The sequence below is a fragment of the Antechinus flavipes genome, chromosome 6, assembly GCF_016432865.1.
Source record: "Antechinus flavipes isolate AdamAnt ecotype Samford, QLD, Australia chromosome 6, AdamAnt_v2, whole genome shotgun sequence".
In the NCBI taxonomy this organism is placed as follows: domain Eukaryota; kingdom Metazoa; phylum Chordata; class Mammalia; order Dasyuromorphia; family Dasyuridae; genus Antechinus; species Antechinus flavipes.
The window spans coordinates 228,912,482-228,927,644 of NC_067403.1; the positions used below are offsets into that span (position 1 = coordinate 228,912,482).

At 38.1% G+C, this 15,163-nt stretch overlaps 1 pseudogene; it reads right to left on the reverse strand.

The window, feature by feature from the left end:
* Positions 1-8,557: 8,557 nt before the first annotated feature.
* On the reverse strand, positions 8,558-12,294 carry LOC127541533 (glia maturation factor beta-like; annotated as a pseudogene).
* Between the last annotated feature and the right edge of the window lie 2,869 nt (positions 12,295-15,163).

The window sequence follows — 15,163 nt, forward strand, 5'->3', positions numbered from 1 at the left end:
TGCAAAGCAGCAATGAACCTTTGACCAGTTTTAACCAATGAAGAGATGAATGTGTTTATATGGTGTAAATTGCTATTTAAATGTAAAGCATTTCTAAGCTCTAGTATTTTTTATAATGTAGAGTAACTTTAGGATTAGAAATAGAACTTTTAGCCTATATGTGTAGACTGGTTTTGCAAGTCTGTGGTCTTTCAAATGTATAGTACATGTAAAATGCTAAGTGCTAAATACTGTTATTCTATTTTCCTTAAGAAACAAGATAAGGAGCATTTATTGAGCACTTACTATGTGCATAGCACACATAAAATCTATCTCCCGCATCCAATCCTATGCATATAGTAGGCATTGAATAAATACTTGTTGAACGGACAATGTTGGAACAGAATTATCTTTTGCATTCGTTGTCAGGAGCATTTTCCTGGACATGGTCTAGAGGAATTAATCAAAACCATTTTCTTAAGATGGTCTCCCATTGGTTGTTGAAATGTACAATCCTTTCCATGCTTAGCTAACCCGGGATTTGTCTTTTTCTAGTAAATTGGACAATCCTTGCTTTTCTTCCCCTCTGGTTTCTGTATTGACAATTGAGGGGTGGGGGAACAACCCCATGGCCGCTGTTTCATCAGGGATCTTGCTCTTTAAATGGAATCTGTTAAAATTGTTTCTAAAAAATCTGTATCACCAAAGAGCTGTATTTCTCAGCATGATGTCTCTATTTTTACGGTCGCCATAAATGCCTTAATTAAAAACCAAACAAACCAACCTGGGAAATAGTCGACACATGTGTGTATGTGTGTGCAGTTCTTGAATCGGTGATTTGAAATTTGCTTGCACCTTTGCAGGGGCAGAGAGGAAGGAAGTTTACTCATTAAATTGAAATGGAGCCAGGTGCTCGATGTTGCCGTTGCTGGGTATCCATTTTCTGGGAGGGTCAGGCAAAGGCGGGTGGGAGAGACCTCTCCCTCTGCTGAACAGTAAATCAAATTTTATGAGACCTGTGAATTCCTCCATTGGGGAGCTCCCGGTGAGGAATTTCATTTTCCACTGAAGAAAAATATCTTCTTTAAAATGTACAATCCAAGAGAATTTCCTCAGAGCGCTGAGGGATTGACTGGCTCAAGGTGATATAGCTGCTGTGTCTTGAGGTATGTCTTCAACCCGACTCTATGCTGTGCTGCATCTCAAGTCAGTATTTAGCTGAAAAAGAAATTATTTCAGGGTTGCAGTGGGATTCCTTCCCACCCTTTAAGTCCCACTTAAGCCCAACGGTCCAGAGCATCATTAATAGTAATCAGTCAACCAACAAGCTTTTACAAAGTATCATCTATCTCCCAGCTACAGTTCTAGATGCTGAGGGTACCAAGAGGAAAAATGGCTAGTGTCTGACCCTTGTTCATATTCTATTGGGAATGTCATGTAGTATAATGGAAAAACCACTAACCTAGAAATCAGACATTTCAGTTGGACAATTCTGTGCTGTTTTAGGCACCATGCTCCATTTAGGCAGAGGTAAAGACAAAAATCAAGGTGGAACCTGCATCTCCTATCCTCCTCTCCCCTTCCCCCCGGACACACACACCTCTCAATCCCATAAGCTCATATTTTAAGGGAGGAGAGAAATTCAACACATACAAACTTCTAGTCCTGGTTTTGTCAACTTATGGCTTGACCTTGGCAAGTTAGGTCATTTCTCCAGGTCTCAGTTTCCCCATGTGCAAAATCAGGAGGTTGGACTAGCCTTGAGACAATGATATATACCATACTGACCTCCCTCCCTTAATGTTTCTGAACCTTGATTTTCTAGTGTCTGGTGTGTGTGTGTGTGTGTGTGTGTGTGTAGGGGGAGAGATAAGAATTGGCAGAAAAGGAAGAATGAAAAACAAAAACAAAACCAATGGATAGTGAAAGAAAAATCAGCAAGACTGGTATCAAAGATGACCTTGGAAAAACTGTGAAAGACCAACACCCTTTGGCCTTGAGGATTCAAAGGAAATGTATCTGTGTTTCTTGGAACAGTGACAGAATCTGCAAACAAACAAGTCTGAATCTGTGATGGGAGGTTCTTGAATGGGAAAGCTGGGTTATTCATAGTTCCATTTCAAAGTCTGAGGATATCCAGTTGGGGGACTGGGTCAGTTACAGCACTGGTGGGAAGATAGAGCCAGAGAAGGGAAGGGGAGGCAGCTGGCTGCCCTTGAGCACAGTAGAGATGGGGTACAGAGATGAAGATGTTATAAGTGTTCATTTGAAATAGCTGAAAATTTCACTCTTTGGGTATTTATCTGGAGAAGTCAAGTTTTTTGTTATAGTTAGGGTGCTCCTTTTCTGACCTCACCCACCTACCTTGCTTTAACAAACATGACACAGTACGGAAGCACTTTCTGACCCGCAATGTGCACAGATCTGCCTTACTCTAGATCTCAAGTACAGAAATCAGTGGGGGCCAGAGAGGTGAGGAAAATGTGGCCATTTTTCCTCAAATAGAATGAATCTCACTCAAGTCCTTTATTTTGCTCCATTATCTACTACAAAGCAGGATGCCTCGAACTTGGGATTCTGAAATCATGAATGGGCAGTTGGAAGAGACTTGAGAGACCATCCATTCCAACCCTTTATTTGACAGATGAGGAAACAGACTTAGGTAGAATTCCAAATTGCTTTCCAGGAAACTTCCCTTAAATAAGTACAGTCTGTCCTACCTTCTTCCTGGTCACTTGTCTTCTGTCCCCAAACCCCACCCTCTGGCTATTGTTCTTTCTTTCTTCACTTTCCCAGCCAACTTTTCTGAATGAAAACAATCTTTGCTGCTTCCACTTCTTTACTGACCAAGTAAGTCTTCACCCACAGAATCATAGGGAAGGGTTTTAGCTTCGTCCAACTCATGCCACATCAAAGATCCTCTTTGGTATATACCCAACAAGAAGCCATCCATTTTTTGCTTAAAGACCTTCAAAAATTATTTAAAGCAGCCCATTTTACTTTCAGGCATTTTAGGAAGGGTTTTTTCTTTGCTTGCTTTTTTGAATCAAGATTAAATTTAGGGTAGAGGGAAAATCGGAACACAAGGTTTTGCAAGGGCTAATGTTGAAGAATTGTCCATGTGTATGTTTTGAAAAATAAAAAGCTTTAATAAAAATTTTTTTAAAAGACTAAATTTACCTCTTTTTGATACCTACTCACTCTTTTACATCTAAGTCTCTTGGGCTAAGTAGAACAAGTCTAATGTGTCTTCAATGTATCAGTGAATGATCATGTTCTCTCTTCTCCAGGCTAATTCCTTTTTTACATATCATGAGATTGACCCTATTCATCATTATGGCTGCCCTCATCTAAAGACTCTGTAAACTTACCAATGATCTACCTAAAACATGGCACCCAGAATTTAACACGATATGCCAGATGAGGCTTAATCAGAGTAGAATAGCCTGGGATGCTCACGTTCTTACTGCTGGACACCATGTTGGTTCTAAGACATGATTAGCTCAAGATCTCATTAACTTTTTTGGTTGCCAAATCATACTGATGGTTCATGTTGATCTTGCCATCCACACATAGTACTTAAAGGCATTATAGTTTCAAAGTTGATTTTTTAAAAACCCAAATGTAAACCTTTCCATCTATCTCTATTAAATTTTATCTCAGTTGATTCAAGACCCAACATGACACAGTGGGATAGAGTACTCTTGGATCTAGGAATTCTTGGATTTCAGTTTTTTCTCTGACTTATGTTGGTTTTGTGGCAACTGAAGTGAGTAACTGAACTTCTCAGTGTTCTAGGTCACTCTCTCCAACTATATATTGCAGAGTATAGTGACTCAAAATGATAGAGGGAATTTCCTCTCCCAGGTCTAGCCTATCTTCTCAATCTTCATGCCTTGTTCCCAGGGGTCCTCAAACTTTTTGAATAGGGGCCAGTTCACTGTCCCTTAGACTGTTGGAGGGCTATAGTAAAAACAAAAACTTTGTTTTGTGGACCTTTAAATAAAGAAACTTCATAACCCTGGGTGAGGGGGATAAACGTCCTCAGCTGCTGCATCTGGCCTATGGGCCGTAGTTTGAGGACCCCTGTTTCTAGACTGTCAAAGTATGACTCCTAACTCTCATTCAGTATGTTAGTGATTCCTCCAAAGTTTGTGGAATCTATAAATTTTAATGTCATCTATGTCTTTAAATCCATACTATGCCAAAGACATGAAATTGTGGATAAAAATATTAAACCTTGTACCGTCTGACTTCCATTCCCATTAATTTACTGGAAATATCCCTTGAAAGATCACAAATGACCTTCTTGTGGCCAAATCTACTGTCATTTCCACCATTTTTCTTCTTTTTGATCTCTTCTCTGTGCTTGACACTGTCAACCACATTCTCCACATTGACCCTTTTGGCTTTTGTGATTTTTTCATTTTCCTCTTCCTCTCAGTCTCCTTCTTCTTTCTTTCATTGACTCATTTTCCTCGGACTCTTCCTTAACTGGGAGTTCTTCCCAAGTCTCATTCTTCAGTCCTTGATCTGATTCTTTCCCTCAGAGCTTATCTACTTTCTCAGTTTCAACTGTCTCCAGAAGCTGACTACGTGACTATCTTTATCAGTCAGTCCACAACAACTTATTACTCTCTACTGGACATTTTCACTTGACTGACTTGCCATGATTCCAAATTTAGCAATTCTAACACTTAAAACAGTGACTTGAATCAGGCATCATTTATGTTCACAAGTGGCATGTAAAATCTGCCAATTGTTGGCAGTCAAGTTTACATTTATTTTCTTCTCAGAATTAGCTTTTCTGCCTAAGTTTCCTTGTCAATGGCACCATTATTCTCCTAGACACTCAGGCTTAGAACCATAGTAATATCTTTCTCTCCCCCTTCTTCCCTGATGGCCAGTCAATAATGTTGTTCTGTTGAATCTTCTTTCAAAACATTTTGATGCTTCTTCCCTTTCTATTATTATCAACCTTTGTCACCCAGACCCTTATATCTAAGGTCCCTCTCAGCTATACATCCTAAGATATTTCCATCTCTTGATATTTGGGATCATAAGGCCATCTGTCAAAAAGAGAGGTTAGGAGGGACATTAATAGTCTACAGGACAGCCAGAGGAGGACAGTCAAACCTGATGAACCCTTGAGCCCTTAGCCAAGTGGGAATCAGGTGAAAGAACTGGAGCTATTTAACCTGGAGAAGAGAAGGCTGGGGAAAGGGAAGGGAACATGAAGGTTCTCTGCACGTACATGCATCAGGGATAGAATTGCTTCATTTGACAATACAGGACATAACTATACATAGTTTATAGATATACTATAGATATAGATAAGCTATAGATAATTTATAGATAGTTGCAAAAACAAAGAAACCAAAACAAATTTAGACTTAGTAAAAGGAAAAAACTTGAAGAATAAGTCAATCAAAGGTGAAATGGACTATTTCAGGAGATGGTGGGTTCTTCAAAGAAAGCCTGACTAAGCTCTGATTAAGGGATATTGTTCGAGAACATTTTTTGTTGAGGAACAGATGGGTCCTGAGCTCCTTTCTAGCTTTAGAAATCTGTGCTTCCACACTTCCTTTTCTAATTTGTTCTTAGCACATTATTGTCAGACTAGTTTTCCTTCAGCCTGCTCTCAAATAAGCCATTCCTCTGATCAAAGACTTTCAAGGATTCTCTATTTCCTGTTGCCAATCTAAACTCTTCTGCCTGGCTTTCAAGGGGACATATTTTACTCTAGGGCAGTAGATGGGGTGCCAGACCCGGAGTCAGGAATTCCTGAATTCAGATCTGACCCTAGGCACTTACTAGCTGGGTGATAGCTGTGCAAATCACTTAACCAAGAGATCCTGAAGAGTTCAGAACTGATGATGGCTTTCCAACCTGGAAAGCCATCTTCTCTCACTCACATTGAAGCAGGAATTCCTGCCTCAATGAATTCAACAAGTAGAATTTCCACTTGGATATTCCTGATTCCATGCTCTATCCACTGCAGCACCCAGCAGAGCTGGAGATAACCTCGGCTCTTGCAATCGAATGGGTACCTTGTTGGAAGCTATGTGATGTTTCTAACAGAATATCAGTTCTCAAGATGCTCAGTAGCAGTCTGCTTCTCTCTGGTCCCAGTGATATTTGGGAAGAAATCCAAGTATCTACCATGAATACTTTTTTTTTTTTTTTTTTTTTTTTTTTTTTTTTTACCATGGACCAGCACGGCTGAGAAATTACAGCAAGACCAGATTGATACTTGGATAATCAAGGAGATAATCAGACTAATAGATCTATCCATATGTCAAATGATTGTAGTAGGGAACACTTTCCCTTTCTGCTTCTGTGTGAGGTGTAGACAATAGGTCAGTACTTATAATAAGACCCACAAAGTTGTGTAGCAAGATAATTATATAAATATGTTTACATATATTGGATTTAACACACACACACACACACACACACACACACACATATATATATATATATTATATATATATAATTTTTTTTTGAGGCAATTGGGGTTGTGACTTGCCCAGGGTCACACAATTAGGAAGTGTTAATTAAGTGCCTGAGGCCAGATTTGAACTCAGGTCCTCCGGACTTCAGAACTGGTGCTCTATCTACTGCACCGTCTAGCTGCCCCTAATATATATTTTAACATGTATAACATATATTGGATTACTTGCCATCCAGGGGAGGGGGTGGGGGGAAAGGAGGAGAAAATTTGGAACACAAGGCTATGCAAAGATCAATGTTGAAAAATTATCTGTACATATGTTTTCAAAATAAAAAACTTTAATTTATAAAAAACCCCATAAGTTCATCATTCATTGTCTTCCCTTGCCCAGAGGGGGAGATTTTTATGCTCTTCAAGTACTCTCTTCCAAACTCCCCCATTTTTTGTGGAGGACACGACCATCCTTTTGATGACCCAAGTTCATCCTTAGCAGTAGTCTTGCCTCTTTTCTTTCTTTCCTCCATGTGTTCCCCACATCTTCTTATCACAGCATCTCTCAATTCCATCTTTATGTACATAGCTACTAGCCTTTATCCAACTTCAGGTCCTCTTTATTTCTCACCTGGACAATGGCAACATCCTTTGTTCTAGCTCCTCTCTAATCTGCTCCCCACGCAGCTGCCAAACTTCCTTCCTAAAGCCCACAGCACCCACCCTGTTTCAGAACTTCTCTTGTGGCTCTCTGTTAGAACACAGAATCATAGATTTGGAGCTGGAAAAGATTATAGGTTAAATGACAATAGCTGGGAAGCACATCTAGTAAGCATTTTAAGGCATCAATTTGAAACCATGTGTTCAACCTTCTTTTTACTTGGGTCACCTCCTCGGCTCAAAAGCAAATGACTCAGTTGAGCATGTCAAGCTCTTCACAATCTGACTCTAGGCTACTAGTCTGATGGTTGTTCCCCAAGCTTAACATTCTTTTTCCTCCCTCCATAGTCTTCCTTGTTATCTCTGTCTCCATCCATCCTCTGAATCCATCCTTCGTTCTTTCCCGGCTCAGCTTACATGCCATTTTTGGAAAATCTTTCTTTGTCCACTTCTTTCTCAAATTATCACTTCCAAACTTATTTATTTGTCTATTTTACTCTACTGGTAAAATGTGATCTTGATGAAGACAGGGTCACCTTTTCATGCACCATTTATACCCTCAAATTTAGAAATCCAACTTCAGACACTTACTATCTGTGTGACCTTGGGCAGGTCACTTCACCCCATTTGCCTTAGTTTCCTCATTTGTAAAATGAGCTCCCCTCTTCTCCCCTCTCCTTTCCTCCCCTCCCCTCCCCTCCTCTTTTCTCTTCTCTTCTCTTCTCTTCTCTTCTCTTCTCTTCTCTTCTCTTCTCTTCTCTTCTCTTCTCTTCTCTTCTCTTCTCTTCTCTTCTCTTCTCTTCTCTTCTCTCTGTCTTTCCTGCCTTTCCCCCTTTCCCATGCCTCCCTCCTTTCTCTTCTCTTATCCTATTATTAAAAAAAAAAAAAAATTGATGATTTTGCAGATTTTAGAAGGATAGAGAACCGGAGGTGGGGGGTGCTACCAGAAGGAGTGTCTCCTTTGGAATCTCCAGTGATGGAAAGGATGGATGACATTTACCGGGAAGTTAAATAGCATACAACTGTTCTCTCCTTTACTATTTGGCTAAGTCACTCAGTAAGCAAAGTCTTTCCGATTGTAAATATTAAAAAAAGAAAGAAAGAAAAATAAACAATGTATTCATACTAGGAACAGTGTGGCGATCCCATCCAAAAGTCATGAACTTGATGAAAATCTTGGGTCTACCTTGATTCAACCCCACCCCCACCTCGACTGGGCCAGAAAAAAAGCTCAGAGACAACTTGGACCATGCCTTGAGGTGGTATTTATATGGGAGAAAGAAAGAGGAATAATTTCTTATTTGATAATAAAAAAATTCATGTTGCCTAGTGGAATAATAATTTACATTTCTAGAGTTTCTTTTCTTTTTCAAAAATGAAGTTGGTTTATTACAAATTTCAGTTATAGAATTAGACACTATAAAACATTTTACTTGGACCCTTTACAAAAGTATTAATTTCATCAACTCTGGTTTACTGGTAGGCTAAAACTTTCAAGATTAATTTTAAAGCTAACAAATAAAAGACACAACATTAACAGGTTTAAAATGACGAACACTCATATGACATCAGGAAACATTCACGTTTATAACTCCATAAGACTTAATACTGTTTCATAATTATGGAGGTTATGGGAAAAAATATAGTAACTAAGATCCTGAATTAATGAACAAGGATTTAGACTACATGACACTCTAAAGTCATATTATTTATTGACTCAAATTTGTGTCATTCAGACCTTTAAATGTGTTTCACATATCTAATAAGTAATACTGTGTTAATATTCAGTATTTGTTGAAAGAGGAATCCTTTGCTTATCACAAGTGAAATACTCACTTTCCAATGCTGTCTGAAAATAGTGACAAATTCTTAACCAGAAGGAATAGAAATTAGTCTCAGGAGTACAAAAATTCATTAAACAATTACAAATGTGAGGAACCACTTTTAAGATTTGCATTATTATAAGAAGAATCTCCTTTTTTAACTTTGTATAAACTTTGCACAACTAAAACATTTTTTATCTACTACAGGAAATTAAATTGTAAATAACAGAACAAATAATTATTTCTGTCTTGTTCTAGTAGAGTCAAGTTGGTATATAAATATTTAAGAGTAATAGGATGATCACTTTCATGGAAAAATACAAGTTTTTCACATAATCATTCTTTTGTTGGGTCTTCAGTATTTCTTATTTTAAATACCTTCGTTAGTTCAGCTGTTTGAACTAGCTTATTCTTCCTCCCAGCATGCATCAGCTGTTGTTCAGGATCAGAAAAAATAAAGCACAGAGGGGCTGAAACTCTTCAATCATCATGTTGATATTTATGATTATATATAATGAAGCGAGGATGTCATTCAAGACATCTTTAAGCTCTTCAGCTCTTCAGGTGAAATAGCCTCATGCTCTTCATCCAGTACTCCCAGCCATTAATCCTTGACAATCTCCACATTTTCCTCCTGGCAGGCTACCACCCAGAATGCCTCATGGTTTGCAAGACATTTTTCTGGGATAACACAGCTGGTGAAGTGGATGGTGCTGGCCTGTGATTCTCATTTTACAGATGAATAAACGGAGGGAAAGAGACTTGCTCACAGTCACACTAAAAGTAAGCATCAAAGTCAGGATTAAAACTTGGGTTTCTCCTGTCTCAGGTCCAGCGTCCTTTCTACAATGATGCAGGATAGCGAATCTACGTTCTAGTCCTAACTCCACCCCTGTTGATGGACACACACAGATAACTCCCTTCCCTTTTCCAAACTTCCTTTGGAAGGAACTAGGACTTGGATATGTACACGGGAATTTCCTGGTCCTCAGTTTCTTCATTTGTAAAATTATTGAAATGGGTAAAATATATTAAAGTGCTTGAAGGCGTCAGATACACATGGGATTGGGAAATATTTCACAAAAATAAGTAAAAAGACAACCCAATACAGATAATGCTAATTTGTGGTTTTCTAAGGTGATATGCAACCACAGAATCCATTTCTATTTGAGTCTGACATCACTAAACTAGACATGGGCACCAGGTAGTGGAGTGGATAGAGTACAAGATCAGAAGGTAGGGAGATCTGAGTTCAAATCTAGCTATGTGACTGGGCAAGTCACTTAACTCTGTTTGCCTCAGTTTCCTCATCTGTAAAATAAGCTGGAGGATGAAATGGAAGATCACTCCAGTATCTCTAACAAGAAAACTCCAAATGGAGTTATGAGAAGTCAGACAAAACAGCCATTACCACAACAGACTAGACAATCAATATGAGGTTTCTTCCAACTTTAAACCCTATGGCACAATGACTAAATCATTATAATTATTGATATTTAACTGATGCTGAGTGAAGCAAACAGAACCAAGAAAACACTACACACAGCAACAGCAAGACTGTGTAATGATCAACTATTATACACTTGGCTCTTCTTAGCAATATCATGATCCAAGCAATTCCAATCAAATTTGGATGTAAAATGCCATCCCTACGCAAGAGAGAGAACTATGGAGACTGAATACAGATAGAAGTATACTATTTTCACCTTTTTTTCTTCTGTTTTTTTCTTTCTTGTGATTTTTCCCTTCTGTTCTGATTTTTCTCTTACAACATAATTTGTATAGAAATGTGTAAGAAAATAAATGTACATGTATAACTTAAAAAAAAAAAAAACTTTAAGGACCGCTAGATGGTGCAGTGGATAGAGTCCTGAAGTCAGGAGGACCCGAGTTCAAATCCAGGCTCAGACACTTACCACTTTCTAGCTCTTTGACCTTAGACAAGTTATTTAACCCCAATTGCCTCAGAAAAAAATAATTGAAAAATAAATTAATTTTTAAAATTTAAAAATAATTACTGACATTTATATCACATATTAAAGTCTACGAAATGCTTTATATTTTGCAGGGGCAGTTCAGTGCCCCTACGGTGGATGGAGCATTAGATCTAAAGTCAGGAAGACCTGAGTTAAAATCCAATGTCAGAGACAATCTGTATGATCCTGGACAAGTCACTTAATGAGATCTGCTTCAGTTTCTTCAACTATTAAGTTGAAATGGGAATAAATAAATGAACATCATGATAGTACCTACTTAGAAGGATCAAAGGAGATAATATTTTTAAAGTGCTTCTCCACAGTGCCTGGCAATTTATATACAGTAGGCAATTTATAAATGCTTATTTCTTTCCTTCCTACAACTTTTATAGATTTCTAATTGGCCAAGCTGCCTCCAGTTTCTCCTTTTTCTAAATCATCTTCCACACTACTGCCAAATGGATGGATTTCTCCTAAAGCCTGTCCCCATACCATTCCCCTATTCTAGAATACCCAGAGGTTCTCTGTTGTCTCAAGGATAAAATATGTTGGTTCAAAGTTGTTCACAAACTAACTCATTCTTTATATACATTCCTCTCTTCTTCCCTCCTTTTAATACTTGGTATTCCATTTCCCACCTCCACACCTTTGTACTAGAGTCCCTACTTTCTTTCAAGGCTCAATTCAAGCGTTACTTGTGGTTTCTCCTGCCACGAGCACCCTTCCCCACCTTCTTTGAAGGAGAGATTCTCCTTGAACCCTGCCTCTGAGAAAAACCTGCCCCTAGGTGGGACTGGTTGAATATCATTCCTACTTAGTCTAGTTGGACATTCTAACCCCATTGAATTGGAGATTAGTCCCAGAGACACTCATTCAATTTCAAAATTTTCTATTCTGATTCCAGCCCAGGCTGCACCCAGCTCCCATCAAGAACTGCCCCCAGCTTCTAGCCATAAAATGAGCCAACCTGGGGCTCAGTACTTGCAGAGGACCTAATATTACATGCCAAGGAATCTCTCTCTCTGACATAGCAGCAACCCTCTGCCTGCTGAAATGATATTCTCTTTCAGCGTTACCCTCTCTTTATCTTTCTCACCTATTTCCCTAACAAGACTTTTTACCTCTCTGTCAGGATTTCTTTCCTAGAAATTTTACTTCTCTGTTGGGACCTTGTCACCAAGGAATTCAGTCTTTCTATTCATGCATAGCAAAGGCTGACTTCCCAATGCCAATAATAAACTTATTTTACCAATCTAGCTTTTTGGGTTTGTAAATTCCTTTATGAAGGACTTCTGCACCTCCAGAAGGGGGTTTCCACAACTCCCTGCTCTGTGCCGAATCCTAGGGGAATCTAGGGGAGCCAAACCTCTTCATTTGGTTCCCTGAACCCCATACCTGCAACTAAGCTCATCCTTTAACTCCCTGACCACCCGGAACACTAACCTCAATTCTCTCCTTCCTCCCTCCCTCCTTCCTTTCTTTCCTCCCTCCCTCCCTCCCTCCTTCCTTCCTTCCTTCCTTCCTTCTTCCTTCCTTCCTTCCTTCCTTCCTTCCTTCCTTCTCACCTATCCTTCCTTCTCTTTCCTTCTCATCTACCCTTCCTTCTCTTTCCTTCTTTTTACTGAAATCTCAAGACATTTTGAATGCTCTGGTTTTTCTGAGGCCCAGGGCTTATGGTAGGTTAGGACCCTGTGTGTTCTATAAAGTTTAAGTTAAGAAATGGTCTTTGGAGGGGCAGGGGAAAGAAAGGGAAGAGAGTTGTGGGGAATATTGCTTAAGTTTTTATGCACTCTAACTGGGAAGCTGACTCCATAGAAATGTTCTGGCCTGCTTCAGGGAAAGTGGCCTATTCTGCTGATGTATTCTAATGTAAATCTGCATCCCACATGCCCAGCTCTTTTCTGTGTGACTTCTGGAAATGCAGAGTGGGAAGTTCACTCCTCCTCTTCCCTTCCAGCTTCCCATGATCATAACAAACTTCTTGAATTCTTTCCTTTCCTCAGGCCCAATTTCTTAGAAACAGGAAGCTGGGGTTTTTGCAATTAACTTAATCCCTGTTTGGGTGATTCAAAAAGATGTTTCAGATCTCCAAGTCCTGGAGCTCAAATGCAAGATTGGCTGTGATCTCCCATCAACAAACCCAGAGACTCAGACTTGTGACTCACCTGCTAACTATTTTCAGTGGTCTTGGTTTTCTAAGGTAAATAGCCTCCTTCAAAAGTTGCTTAGCTCAGCCCTAGCTCTCATAAGTAGAAGGAAAGATTGGAGGGAGAAAAGGAGGAAGGAAGGAAGGGAGGAAGGGAGAAAGGAAGGAAGGAAAGGAGGAAGGGAGAGAGGAAGGAAGGAAAGGAGGAAGGGAGAGAGGAAGAAAGGGAGGAAGGAAAGAAGGGAGAAAGGGAGAGAAGAAGGAAGGAAAGAAGGGAGAAAGGGAAAAAGGGAAGGGAGGAAAGGAGAAAAGAAGAGGGAAGAATGGAAGGAAGGGATTCTGCAAATTAGAATTCCCAATTTCACATAAAACAAAGTACAGGCTTTTCTCATGTTATCAGGAATTGTCGCTTTCTGTGCCAGTCTATTAGCCACTGAATCTTCCAGGACTTTAGCCTTAATAGCTATAAAATAGAAGCAAGTCATTTATTTCTATTTGCCTTAGTTTCTTCATTTATAAAATGGGGTTAATAATAGCATTTACCTCAGTACCAGGCCTTAAATTATACTAGAAGACAATAATTATCAAAAGTACCTGGTACCAGCTAAGAAATAAAAAATTATATCAGTGGCAGAATCGATATACAATACACAATAGCAAATAATTGTCGTAACCTTGTGTTTCACAAATGTAAAAATTTAAGCTTTGGGGATAAGAATTACTTTTTTGGTAAAAATTTTTGGGCAAGTTGTACAGCAGTTTGGCAGAAATTGGGCATAAACCAATATCTTATATTATTTACCAAGATAAGGACAAAATGAATATATGACCTAGAAAAGTAGAAGAATATGAACCATATTGCCAATCAGACTTATGGATAGAACAATTGATGAAAAAATAAGAGATACAGAGCATTTTGAAGTATAAAATAAGTAATTTTGATTGCATTAATTTTAAAAAGTTTTGGTATGAATAAAACCAATGTAGTGAAGACTAGTCAAGACTAGAAGGAAATAGAAAATTGGAAGAAAATTTTTATAAATATTTTTTCAGAAAAAGGTTTCATATCTCAACTATATAAAGAACTTTGGTAAATTTATAAGAATATCAATCATTCCTCAGTTGATAAATCAAAGGATATGAATAGTTTTTTGATGAAAAAATCAAAAGTATATACAAAAGTATATATGTATTATATATATAATATATGATTATAAGGGGTAAAATGCTCTAAATCATTATTGATTAGAGAAAAGCTAATTAAAACAACTTTGAGATATCATCTTATACTTATCATAATTGGCTGAAATGATAGAAGGAGAGAGCAATAAATGTTGGAGGGAATGTGGAAAAATTGGGACACCAATTCACTGTTTATGGAACTGTGAACTGATCCAACCATTTTGGAGAGCAATCTGAAATAATGCCTGAAGAGTTATAAAAATTGTATATACCTTTGACTTCCAATCAATCACATGATTAGATCTGTTTCTCAAGGCAATGAGGGAAAAAGATAAAGAACTCACGTGTTCTACAATATTTATAGCATCTCTTTTTGTGATGGAAAAGAACTGGAATTTGAGGGGATGGTTGTCAATTGGGAAATGGCTGAACAAATTGTGATGTATGGTTATGATAGAATACTATTATGCTATAAGAAATGATGACTTGATTGATTTTAGGAAAATATGGAAAGATGTACATGATATATTGAAGAGTGAAATGAAAAGAACCAAGAGAACATTGTATACAGTAACAGCAATATTATCCTAAGAACAACTCTGAATAACTTATGATTTTGAATATCATTAATACTCACATCAACCACAAAGGACTTATGAAAATGCTATCCATAACCAGAAAAAGAGCTAATAAATAGAAGCATATATAGTGTGGTTTTATACATACATATATATGTACACATATACATACATATATATTTATATAGAGACATACATATACACAGTATAGATATTTATGTCTAAACCTTCTCTAGGATAGGTAGGAGAAAGGGAAAAAAAAAAAACAGTGTACAGCAGAGAACAAAAGAAGACTTAGAAGAAGCACAGACAGGTAGGATAACTTTGAAAAATACATAGTATTTATTACATTTATTACACATTAGTTTTTCCCT